Consider the following 12,624-nt stretch of genomic DNA (forward strand, 5'->3'; position numbering starts at 1 on the left):
CTGGGCTTCTCGAGCATCTCGCACACCTATCCTCTACCCCAAAAAATTTACTGAGCCGTGCTCCAGTCATATGCGCCCTGTGTAACACCTTAAATTGAATCAGGCTTAGCCTGGCACACGAGGACGATGAGTTTACCCTACTTAGGGCATCCGCCCACAGCCCCTCCTCAATCTCCTCCCCCAGCTCTTCTTCCCATTTCCCTTTCAGCTCATCTACCATAATCTCCCCCTCGTCCCTCATTTCCCTATATATATCTGACACCTTACCGTTCCCCACCCATGTCTTTGAGATTACTCTGTCCTGCACCTCATGCGTCGGGAGCTGCGGGAATTCCCTCACCTGCTGCCTCGCAAAAGCCCTCAGTTGCATATACCGGAATGCATTCCCTTGGGGCAACCCATATTTCTCGGTCAGCGCTCCCAGACTTGCGAACTTCCCATCCACAAACAGATCTTTCAGTTGCGTTACTCCTGCTCTTTGCCATATTCCAAATCCCCCATCCATTCTCCCCGGGGCAAACCTATGGTTGTTTCTTATCGGGGACCCCACCAAGGCTCCCGTCTTTCCCCTATGCCGTCTCCACTGTCCCCAAATTTTCAAAGTCGCCACCACCACCGGGCTTGTGGTGTATTTCTTCGGTGAGAACGGCAATGGGGCCGTCACCATAGCTTGTAGGCTAGTCCCCCTACAGGACGCCCTCTCCAATCTCTTCCACGCCGCTCCCTCCTCTTCCCCCATCCACTTACTCACCATTGAGATATTGGCGGCCCAGTAGTACTCACTTAGGCTCGGTAGTGCCAGCCCCCCCCTATCCCTACTACGCTGTAAGAATCCCTTCCTCACTCTCGGGGTCTTCCCAGCCCACACAAAACTCATGATACTCTTTTCGATCCTTTTGAAAAAAGCCTTCGTGATCACCACCGGGAGGCACTGAAACACAAAGAGGAATCTCGGGAGGACTACCATTTTAACTGCCTGCACCCTCCCTGCCAGTGACAGGGATACCATGTCCCATCTCTTGAAGTCCTCCTCCATTTGTTCCACCAATCGCGTTAAATTTAACCTATGCAATGTACCCCAATTCTTAGCTATCTGGATCCCCAAGTAACGAAAGTCCCTTGTTACCTTCCTCAGCGGAAAGTCCTCTATTTCTCTGCTCTGCTCGCCTGGATGCACCACAAACAACTCACTTTTCTCCATGTTCAGTTTATATCCTGAGAATTCTCCAAACTCCCGAAGTGTCCGCATTATCTCTGGCATCCCCTCCGCCGGGTCCGCTACATATAACAACAAATCATCCGCATACAGAGATACCCGGTGATCTTCTCCTCCTCTAAGTACTCTCCTCCACTTCTTGGAACCCCTCAATGCTATTGCCAGGGGCTCAATCGCCAGTGCAAACAGTAATGGGGACAGAGGGCATCCCTGCCTTGTCCCTCTATGGAGCCGAAAGTATGCAGATCCCCGTCCATTCGTGACCACACTCGCCACTGGGGCCCTATACAACAGCTGCAACCATCCAACATACTCATCTCCAAAACCAAATCTCCTCAGCACCTCCCACAAATAATCCCACTCCACTCTATCAAATGCTTTCTCGGCATCCATCGCCACCACTATCTCCGCTTCCCCCTCTGGTGGGGGCATCATCATTACCCCTAGCAGCCTCCGTATATTCGTATTCAGCTGTCTCCCCTTCACAAACCCAGTTTGGTCCTCATGGACCACCCTTGGGACACAATCCTCTATCCTCATTGCCATTACCTTTGCCAGAATCTTAGCGTCTACATTTAGGAGGGAAATAGGTCTATAGGACCCGCATTGCAGCGGGTCCTTTTCCTTCTTTAGGAGAAGCGATATCGTTGCCTCAGACATAGTCGGGGGCAGCTGTCCCCTTTCCTTTGCCTCATTAAAGGTCCTCATCAGTAGCGGGGCGAGCAAGTCCACATATTTCCTGTAAAATTCAACTGGGAATCCATCCGGTCCCGGAGCCTTCCCCGCCTGCATGCTCCTAATTCCTTTCACTACTTCCTCTATTTCAATCTGTGCTCCCAGTCCCACCCTTTCCTGCTCCTCCACCTTGGGAAATTCCAGCCGGTCCAGAAAGCCCATCATTCTCTCCCTCCCATCCGGGGGTTGAGCTTCGTATAATTTTTTATAAAATGCCTTGAACACTCCATTCACTCTCTCTGCTCCCCGCTCCATCTCTCCTTCCTCATCCCTCACTCCCCCTATTTCCCTCGCTGCTCCCCTTTTCCTCAATTGGTGGGCCAGCAACCTGCTCGCCTTCTCCCCATATTCGTACTGTACACCCTGTGCCTTCCTCCACTGTGCCTCTGCAGTACCCGTTGTCAGCAAGTCAAATTCTACGTGTAGCCTTTGCCTTTCCCTGTACAGTCCCTCCTCCGGTGCCTCCGCATATTGCCTGTCCACCCTCAGAAGTTCTTGCAGCAACCGCTCCCGTTCCCTACTCTCCTGCTTTCCTTTATGTGCCCTTATTGATATCAGCTCCCCTCTAACCACTGCCTTCAGCGCCTCCCAGACCACTCCCACCTGGACCTCCCCATTGTCATTGAGTTCCAAGTACTTTTCAATGCACCCCCTCACCCTTAGACACACCCCCTCATCTGCCACTAGTCCCATGTCCATTCTCCAGGGTGGGCGCCCTTCTGTTTCCTCCCCTATCTCTAAGTCCACCCAATGTGGAGCGTGATCCGAAATGGCTATAGCCGTATACTCCGTTCCCCTCACCTTCGGGATCAACGCCCTTCCCAAAACAAAAAAGTCTATTCGCGAATAGACTTTGTGGACATAGGAGAAAAACGAAAACTCCTTACTCCTAGGTCTGCTAAATCTCCACGGGTCTACTCCTCCCATCTGCTCCATAAAATCTTTAAGCACCTTGGCTGCTGCCGGCCTCCTTCCAGTCCTGGACCTCGACCTGTCCAGCCCTGGTTCCAACACCGTATTAAAATCTCCCCCCATTACCAACTTTCCCACCTCTAGGTCCGGGATGCGTCCTAGCATACGCCTCATAAAATTGGCATCATCCCAGTTCGGGGCATATACGTTTACCAAAACCACCGTCTCCCCCTGTAGTTTGCCACTCACCATCACGTATCTGCCCCCGCTATCCGCCACTATAGTCTTTGCCTCAAACATTACCCGCTTCCCCACTAATATAGCCACCCCCCTGTTTTTCGCATCTAGCCCCGAATGGAACACCTGCCCCACCCAACCTTTGCGTAGTCTCACCTGGTCTATCAGTTTCAAGTGCGTTTCCTGTAACATAACCACGTCTGCCTTAAGTTTCTTAAGGTGTGCGAGTACCCGTGCCCTCTTTATCGGCCCGTTCAGCCCTCTCACGTTCCACGTGATCAGCCGGGTTGGGGGGCTATTTACCCCCCCCCCTTGTCGATTAGCCATCCCCTTTTTCCAGCTCCTCACCCGGTTCCCACGCAGCTGTGTCCACCCCAGGCGGTGCCCCCCCGCCCATCCCACCCCATACCAGCTCCCCCCTCTCCCCAGCAGCAGCAGCCCAATAATTCCCCCCTCCCACCGCCCCCCGCTAGATCCCCCACTAGCGTAGTTACACCCCTCATGTTGCTCCCAGAAGTCAGCAAACTCTGGCCGACCTCGGCTTCCCCCCGTGACCTCGGCTCGCACCGTGCGATGCCCCCTCCTTCCTGCTTCCCTATTCCCGCCACGATTATCATAGCGCGGGAAACGAGCCCGCGCTTCCCCCTTGGCCCCGCCCCCAATGGCCAACGCCCCATCTCTTCCACCTCCTTTCCTCCCCCCACCACCTCCTGTGGAAGAGAGAAAAGTTACCACATCGCAGGATTAATAACATAAAACTCCTCTTTCCCCCCTTCTTCGGCCCCCATACTCGCCCCACCACTTTGTTTCAAACATTCTTTTTTTTAATAACCAGCTCATTCCAATTTTTCTTCCACGATAAAAGTCCACGCCTCATCTGCCGTCTCAAAGTAGTGGTGCCTCCCTTGATATGTGACCCACAGTCTTGCCGGTTGCAGCATTCCGAATTTTATCTTCTTTTTGTGAAGCACCGTCTTGGCCCGATTAAAGCTCGCCCTCCTTCTCGCCACCTCCGCACTCCAGTCTTGGTATACGCGGATCACCGCGTTCTCCCACTTACTGCTCCGAGTTTTCTTTGCCCATCTAAGGACCATCTCTCTGTCCTTAAAACGGAGGAATCTCACCACTATGGCTCTAGGAATTTCTCCTGCTCTCGGTCCTCGCGCCATCACTCGGTATGCTCCCTCCACCTCCAGCGGACCCGCCGGGGCCTCCGCTCCCATTAACGAGTGCAGCATCGTGCTCACATATGCCCCGACGTCCGCTCCCTCCGCACCTTCAGGAAGGCCAAGAATCCTTAGGTTGTTCCTCCTCGCGTTGTTCTCCAGCACCTCCAGCCTTTCCACACATCGTTTATGGTGTGCCTCGTGCACCTCCGTCTTCACCACCAGGCCCTGTATGTCGTCCTCATTCTCGGCAGCCTTTGCCTTCACGACCCGAAGCTCCCGCTCCTGGGTCTTTTGCTCCTCCTTTAGCCCTTCGATCGCCTGTAATATCGGGGCCAACAGCTCCTTCTTCATTTCCTTTTTGAGTTCTTCCACGCAGCGTTTCAAAAACTCGTGTTGTTCAGGGCCCCATATTAAACTGCCACCTTCCGACGCCATCTTGGTTTTTGCTTGCCTTCCTTGCCGCTGCTCTAAAGGATCCACCGCAATCCGGCCACCTTCCTCTCCTTTTTCCATCCGTATCCAGGGGGGAATTCCCTTCTGGTTCACCGCACAGTACTTTTAGCCGTTAAAATTGCCGTTGGGGCTCTTATTAAGAGCCCAAAAGTCCGTTACACCGGGAGCTGCCGAAACGTGCGACTCAGCTGGTCATCGCCGCACCCGGAAGTCTCTCGACAAGTTCCTCTTGACGGTTCCCTTGCTCGACCACTTCCTCCCTGCCTGACAGGTACATATTTATCAAGGACACGCAGTAGCTGTTGCTTGAACAAGCTCCACATTTCCATTGTGCCCATCCACTGCAGTTTTCCTCTCCATCCGATGCGTCCTAAGTCTTGCCTCATCGCATCATAATTGCCTTTCCCCCAGATATAACACTTGCCCTGCAGTATATACCTATCCCTTTCCATCACTAAAGTAAACGTAATCGAATTGTGGTCACTATCACCAAAGTGCTCACCTACCTCCAAATCTAACACCTGTCCTGGTTCATTACCCAGTACCAAATGCAATATGGCCTCGCCTCTCGTTGGCCGATCTACATACTGTGTCAGGACCTTCTGCACACATTGGACAAAAACGGACCCATCTAAAGTACTCGAACTATAGCGTTTCCAGTCAATATTTGGAAAGTTAAAGTCCCCCATAACAACTACCCTGTTGCTTTCGCTCCTATCCAGAATCATCTTTGCAATCCTTTCCTCTCTATCTCTGGAACTTTTCGGAGGCCTATAGAAAACCCCTAACAGGGTGACCTCTCCTTTCCTGTTTCTAACCTCAGCCCATACTACCTCAATAGACAAGTCCTCATCAAACGTCCTTTCTGCCACCGTAATACTGTCCTTGACTAACAATGCCACCCCTCCCCCTGTTTTACCACCTTCCCTGAGCTTACTGAAATATCTAAACCCTGGCACCTGCAACAACCATTCCTGTCCCTCTATCCATGTCTCCGAAATGGCCACAACATCGAAATCCCAGGTTCCAACCCATGCAGCAAGTTCACCCACCTTATTCCAGATGCTCCTGGCATTGAAGAAGACACACTTTAAACCACCTTCCTGCCTGCCGGTACACTCCTGCAACTTTGAAACCTTACTCATGACCTCACTATTCTCAACCTCCTGTATACTGGAACTACAATTCAGGTTCCCAAGCTCCTGCTGAACTAGTTTAAACCCTCCCGAAGAGCATTAGCAAATTCCCCCCCCCCCCCGGAATATTGGTACCCCTCTGGTCCAGGTGCAGACCATCCTGTTTGTAGAGGTCCCACTGACCCCAGAATGAGCCCTAATTATCCAGAAATCTGAAACCCTCCCTCCTGCACCATCCCTGTAGCCACGTGTTCAACTCCTCTCTTTCCCTATTCCTCGTCTTGCTATCACGTGGCACGGGTAACAACCCAGAGATAATAACTGTTTGTCCTAGATCTAAGCTTCCACCCTAGCTCCCTGAATTCCTGCCTTACATCCCTATCCCTTTTCCTACCTATGTCATTGGTACCTATGTGGACCACGACTTGGGGCTGCTCCCTTAAGAATCCCGAAAACACGATCCGAGACATCACGCACCCTGGCACCTGGGAGGCAACACACCAAGCGCGAGTCTCTCTCGTTCCCACAGAATCTCCTATCTATCCCCCTAACTATGGAAGCTCCAATGACTAAGGTCTCCTCTCCCCCCTTCCCTTCTGAGCAACAGGGACAGACTCTGTGCCAGAGACCTGCACCCCATGGCTTACCCCTGGTAAGCCCCCCCCCCCCCCCAACAGTATCCAAAGCGGTATACTTGTTACTAAGGGGAACGACCACAGGGGATCCCTGTAATGACTGCTTCCTCCCAGCCCCTCTCACCGTCACACATCTATCTTTATTCTTTGGAGTAACTACATCCCTGAAGCTTCTATCTATGACCACCTCTGCCTCCCGAATGATCCGAAGTTCATCCAGCTCCAGCTCCCTAACGCGGTTTCTGAGGAGCTGGAGATGGGTGCACTTCCCACAGATGAAATCAGCAGGGACACTGTCGGCGTCCCTCATCTCAAACATTCTGCAGGAGACGGGGCTCCATTGGGGGAGACTGAGTTCCATTGGGGGAGACGGGGTTCCATTGGAGAGACGGGGCTCCATTGGGGAGGCAGGTTCCATTGGGGAGGGAAGGCTCCATAGTGGCAATACACATTTAAAAACAATCAGAGGCGAAATTCCATTGTTGGGTTTCAATCTCCTCATTTTCCTCAGATATACATCCAACAAAAGATGACCAACGGTAACAAACACAATAGCAGTCCCCTGACCAACAGCCCTTTGTCCTACAAACCTAAATCTCTCCCCTACATCCCAAATACAAAATGAGAAAGAGAAAAGAGAATCCACGGTCATCCCATACATGATAACCAATAAATCATACACTCAAAACTCCCCCCTCCCCTGAATGTTCGATGGCATCCAATTCTTGAAAGTGCAGGATAAACGATGCTCATGAATTGTAGAATCCTTCTATTCTTCCCTCAGCTTGAATTTCACCTACTCGAGCATTGTAAATTCCAGCAGGTCCCCCCGCCACGCCGAGGCACAGGGCGGAGAAGCTAATCTCCACCCCAACAGGATCAGCCTTCGGGCAATCAGCGAGGCGAAGGCTAAGACATCTTCCCCTGCACCTGCATCCAATCCAGGCTGGTCCGACACCCCGAATATGGCTTCATGGGGTCCCCGTTCGAACCTCGTGTACCACTCCTGAGATGACCTTAAAGACTTCCCTCCAATACCTCTCCAGTTTCGGGCAGGACCAAAACATGTGAACATGGTTTGTGGAGTTCCTACCACAGCGCTCACACACATCCTCCACTCCCTCAAAGTGTCAGCTCATCTTCGTCCTCGTGAGGTGCACCCTATATACCATCTTCAACTGTATCAGCCCCAATCTCGTGCACGAGCACCTCACACCACAGCACTTCCTCCATACCCTCCAACTCTTCCTCTCAATTCGCTTTAATCCCCTCCAATGATACCTTGTCCCCTGCCCGCGTCCCCCCCAGAATCCTCCCATAGATCGCCAACACCATTCCCCTCTCCATTCCCCCTGCCCTCAATACCTCCTCCAGCAATGTGGAGACCAGCGCTATCGGGAAGTTCTGGACCTCCTTCCGAGCGAAATCTCAGACCTGCAGATAGCTAAACATCTCCCCCTGCCCTAGCCCATATTTCTCTCCCAACTTTTCCAGCTTCACACAAAACGGCCCCCCAGAAACAAATCCTTTAATACCCTAACTCCCTTCTCCTCCCATCTCCGAAAACTCCCATCCCACCTCCCTGGCTCAAACCTATGGTTCCCACTAATTGGCATCTCTCTTGACCCCGCCCACAACTTAATGTGCTGGCACAATTGCCTCTGGATCTTCAACGTCGCCACCACCACCGGACTCCGCGAATATTAATCCGGGGCCATTGGGAGCGGCCAACGCCCTCAGCCCCGGCCCCCTGCACAGACTTCCCTCTATTTTAACCCACTGGGTGTTTCTCCTTCTAACCCAGCTCATCATCTTTTCAGCATTCGCTGGCCAATAATAATGTAATAGGCCCAACCCCCTTGCCTACTGTCCTTTCTGCATCAGCACCTTCCTAATCCTGACCACCTGCCCCCACCCCCACCACAAATAATCATCTTCTCCACCTTAAAAACACCTTTGGGAAAAAGATCGGCAGGCACTGAAATATAAACAAAAACCACGGCAACACATTCATATTAATCGCCTGCACCCGACTTGCGAGTGACAGAGGGAGACCATCCCACCTTGCCAAGTCCGCTTTCACCTTCCCGACCAAACTAGTAAGATTATACCTACGGAGCCCCCCCACGCATACACCTGCACCCCCAGATATCTAAAGTGGGTCGTCGCCCTACGGAATGGCAGCCCCACCCCCGATCGGGACTCACAAAATATTCGCTTTTGTCCAAATTTAGCTTGTATTCCGAAAAGGACCCAAACACTCGGAGCAGCTCCAGTATACCCCCCCCCCCCCCCCCCCCCCATCGACACACTCGGCCTCCACACGTGCAGTAACAAATCATCCGCGTGTAAAGATACCCTGGTCGGAATTCTCCAACCCCGGCGCCGATTCTCGGGCGCCTGAGGGAACGCCGTTGCGCTGGTCGGGGCCGTTGAAAGCGACCCCCCCCCCCCGTGATTCTCCAGGCTTGACTGAGGCCCGCCAGGGACAGCGGGACCTGGAAGGTGTGTCTGCAGGTGCAGTCCTGGAGTGGGGAGGGGCCTACCAATCGGCGGGCAGGTTGGTTCCCTGGGGGCCTATGTTTCTCCGCGCCTGGTCCCTGTAGGGCTCTGCCATATTGCCCGGGGGACGGTGCGGTGCCGGGAACCCACGCACATGCGCGGAATCAAGCCGGCTGTTCCGTTCCAGCTGGAGCTGTGGGGACCACTCCTGTGCCGACCTAGCCCCCTAGGAAGGGGAGCATTCCTGATTGTCGGGAACCATTGAAGCCAGAGTGGTTGGTGCCGTTTTCCACGCACCGGCGGTGTCAGAACCTAGCCGTGGGGTTGGAGAATCCCGGCCCCTATGTCTCCCCCCCCCCCCCCCCCCCGCACTATTTCCTTCCACACACCCGAAGTCCTTTGGCGATGGCCGAAGGCTCGATAGTTAGCGCAAATAACTGAAGGGACATAGGACCCCTGCCTAGACCCCGGTGCAGAGCAAAATACCCCGAACTCATACCATTTGTGCGGACACTCGCCCTCAGCTCTCTGTACAATAACCGTACCCACTCCCCAAATCGCGGCCCAGTCCCAAGACGCTCTAACACCTCCATCAAATACCCCCACTCTACCCGTTCAAATGCCTTTTCGGTGTCCAGCGTAACCGCCACCTCTGTCTCCCTCCCCACCGCCGGAGCCATAACTACATTCAATACCCTCCTAATATTCGAAAAGAGCTGCCTCCCTTTCAAAAACCCCGTCTGGTCCTCCGCTATCGCCTTCAGGAGGCACTTCTCCAACCTAACCGCAAACACCTTCACCAGTAACTTCGCATCCACATTCCATGGTGATATAGGCCTGTACGACCCACACTGTCGGATCCTTATCTATCTTTAGCAACAAGGAGATCGAGGCCTGCCACAAAGTCAGTGGCAGCACCCCCTTCCCTTTCGCCTCCTCAAACACCCCCATCATCAGCGGCACCAACGTATCCCTAAATTTCTTCTAGTACTCCATCAGGAACCCATCCGGCCCTGCTACCTTCCCCGACTGTATCCTCCCAATTGCTTCTTTTATCTCCTGCTCTCCTATCACCCCCTCCAATGTGGCCCTATCCGCCTCACCCATCCTTGGGTATTCCAAACCATCCAGGAATTCCTGCATCTCCCGAACCTCCCCCCAGTGGCTCCGACCTATACAGCTTCTCATAAAACTCCTCGAGCACCCTATTAATCTGGTCCGGGGGCCCGTCCTATCCCGCACCTGAACTATTTCCCTCCCCGCCGCCACCCTTCCGATCACCCAGTATCGACCCCCCTCCCATTTTCACAGCTAGGTCCATCGACACCTGCTCACCGGACTCCAATGTCTGCAGCCACTCCCCACACACCTCCGTTCACTAGCTAACTAAAGCTTGCTAGTGTGGGGGCCCCTGCTCAGGCCCCCCTCCCCCACCACCTGCCCAGTCCCAGGAAAACACCCAGAAAAAACATATCCCCCCCCACCTTCAACCCATGCAAACACATAAATCTCAGAAAAACTTCAAAAAACTTAACCTCTATAACAGCGTGAAGTAAAAATATAAACCAGAACTGTATATATACACATTCTTAAAACTCCCCTCCCCACAGTCCACGACCAATCTTCAGTCCCATTCCTCACTTCTGCCCCAAGCCTCCGCCTTCACAAATGTCTCCGCCGCCTCCACCGTCTCAAAGTAAAAGTCCCTGGAGTTGTAGATCACCCTCAACTTCGCTGGATACATCACGCCAGACCGCACCCTAGCCGCTCGCCTCCTTGCCAGTTCCACCGTTAAGTCCTGGTAAACGTGTACACCAGCACCAGCCCACTGCACCTCCTGCTTCTGTTTTGCCCAATTCAGGACCTTCTCCTTTGTGTGGTACCTATGAAAACAAATTAGCGCTGCTCTTGGCGGCTCATTCAACTTCGGTTTAGGCCTCAACGATCGATGAGCCCAGTCCAATTCATACCGAGGGACCATCTCCCACCCCATCAACTCCGCCAAGTACTCCATTGGCCTCGGGCCCTCCACCCCCTCAGTAGGCCCACAATTCTCAGATTTTTCCGCCTTGAACTGTTTTCCAAGTCCTCCAACTTTGCTCGCAGTCCCTTGTTGGCCCCGACCACCCTCTGCAGCTTCTCCCCCATCAAGGTGAGCTGATCACTGTGCTGCGACATGGCCTCCTCCACTCCCTTCATTTTCTCACCCGGCTCCCTCACATTGGCCGATGCCTTCGAACACAGCCACCTTCACCGGGGCAATTGCCTCCTTCAACGCCGCCATCATCTCCTTCCTCAGCACCTCCATATGCTTCGCAAACTGCTTCTCCAACTCCAAGGCCATCACCTCAGCCATCTTTTCTGCTGTTAGCAGTGCGTTCCCACCCAGCGACAAAGCCTCCTCCATCTTGCCAGCTGGCCCTTTCACTCGACAGTGAACACTCACTCCCTCCCTTCTTCACGGCAGCTTTCTTCTGATTTTGTGACATTATCCACCTTCCTTATACCTTCCTACACTCGATCATCAAAAAATTGCCCCGAGGGACTGGGCATTAAAACTACTAAAAACAAGCCTCGATCAGGAGCCATCCTCATTTATCTATTGGCAGTTGTCACCCCACGGTCTCCCTGCGAATATATCTTGCCCTCTGTAATGGTCCTTTTATTTCCTTCAAATCAAATCTCTAGCTCTTATTCTTTCCCAACCTCTTTAAAGTAGTGGAGCTCCTTACTTCCTCCCCCTTCTGCCAATATTTCTAAAATCGAGCTTCGTGTCCTCAACACCCCGTGCTTTTCAACTTTCTTATGTTCTGCTGCACCCAGAATCCTGTCCTGCCTGATGTGAACTCCGAGAAAACTTGGGCACGTCCGTTGTACTGTATTCAATGTTGGCTTTACGCACTAAACCCTGGAGTGAGCGAAGTAAATCAGCACCCCCTCCCCCGCATTGTTACCCCCCCCCCACCCGCACACCCCTCCCCCGCATTGTTACCTCCCCCATCCGCACACCCCTCATGCACATTATTACCCCTCCCCTGCATTGTTACCTCACCCCACCCGCAAACCCCTCCCCCCCCCCCCCCCCAACTGCACCCCCCACCCGGATTGTTACCTCACCCCAGCCGTACACCCCTCCCCCGCATTGTTACCTCACCCCAACCGCTCCCCCCTCCCCCACATTGTTACCTCACCCCAACCACCCCCCCCCACCCGCATTGTTACCCCTCCCACGCATTGTTACTTCACCCCACCCACACACCCCTCCCCCGCATTGTTACCTCCCCCTCCCGCAGACCGCTCCTCTGCGCTGTTACCTCACCCCATCCGCGCACCCTCCCCCACACTGTCTCCTCACCCTGACCCCTGCCAACTGCGGGTGTTCAAAAAATGAAATCCTCAATCATTATGGCTTCAGGATCTCTCTGAAGATACGGTCGTCGGACCAAAGAAATGGTTTCTTAGGCATATGGTTATATTCTCACATCCCATGTTCAGTCAAATAAAAATTACCAGTGAGGAGGGGAGCTGCAGTGGGGTGGGTCACTGAGGTGGGCTGCAAGTGGGAAGGTTCAGTAAGAGGTTATGCAGTGGAGAGGGTCAGTGAGGGGGGGCTGCATTGGCAAGGCTCA

The 12,624-nt window shown here is 53.4% G+C and overlaps 1 protein-coding gene across 20 annotated transcripts in view; it reads left to right on the forward strand.

Annotated features, from left to right (window-relative positions):
- The window catches only part of dst (dystonin), a 779,292-nt gene that overhangs the window by 418,279 nt on the left and 348,389 nt on the right, over window positions 1-12,624 (forward strand). The window lies entirely within an intron of this gene.

The sequence above is a fragment of the Scyliorhinus torazame genome, chromosome 4 (genome assembly GCF_047496885.1).
Source record: "Scyliorhinus torazame isolate Kashiwa2021f chromosome 4, sScyTor2.1, whole genome shotgun sequence".
In the NCBI taxonomy this organism is placed as follows: Eukaryota; Metazoa; Chordata; class Chondrichthyes; order Carcharhiniformes; family Scyliorhinidae; genus Scyliorhinus; species Scyliorhinus torazame.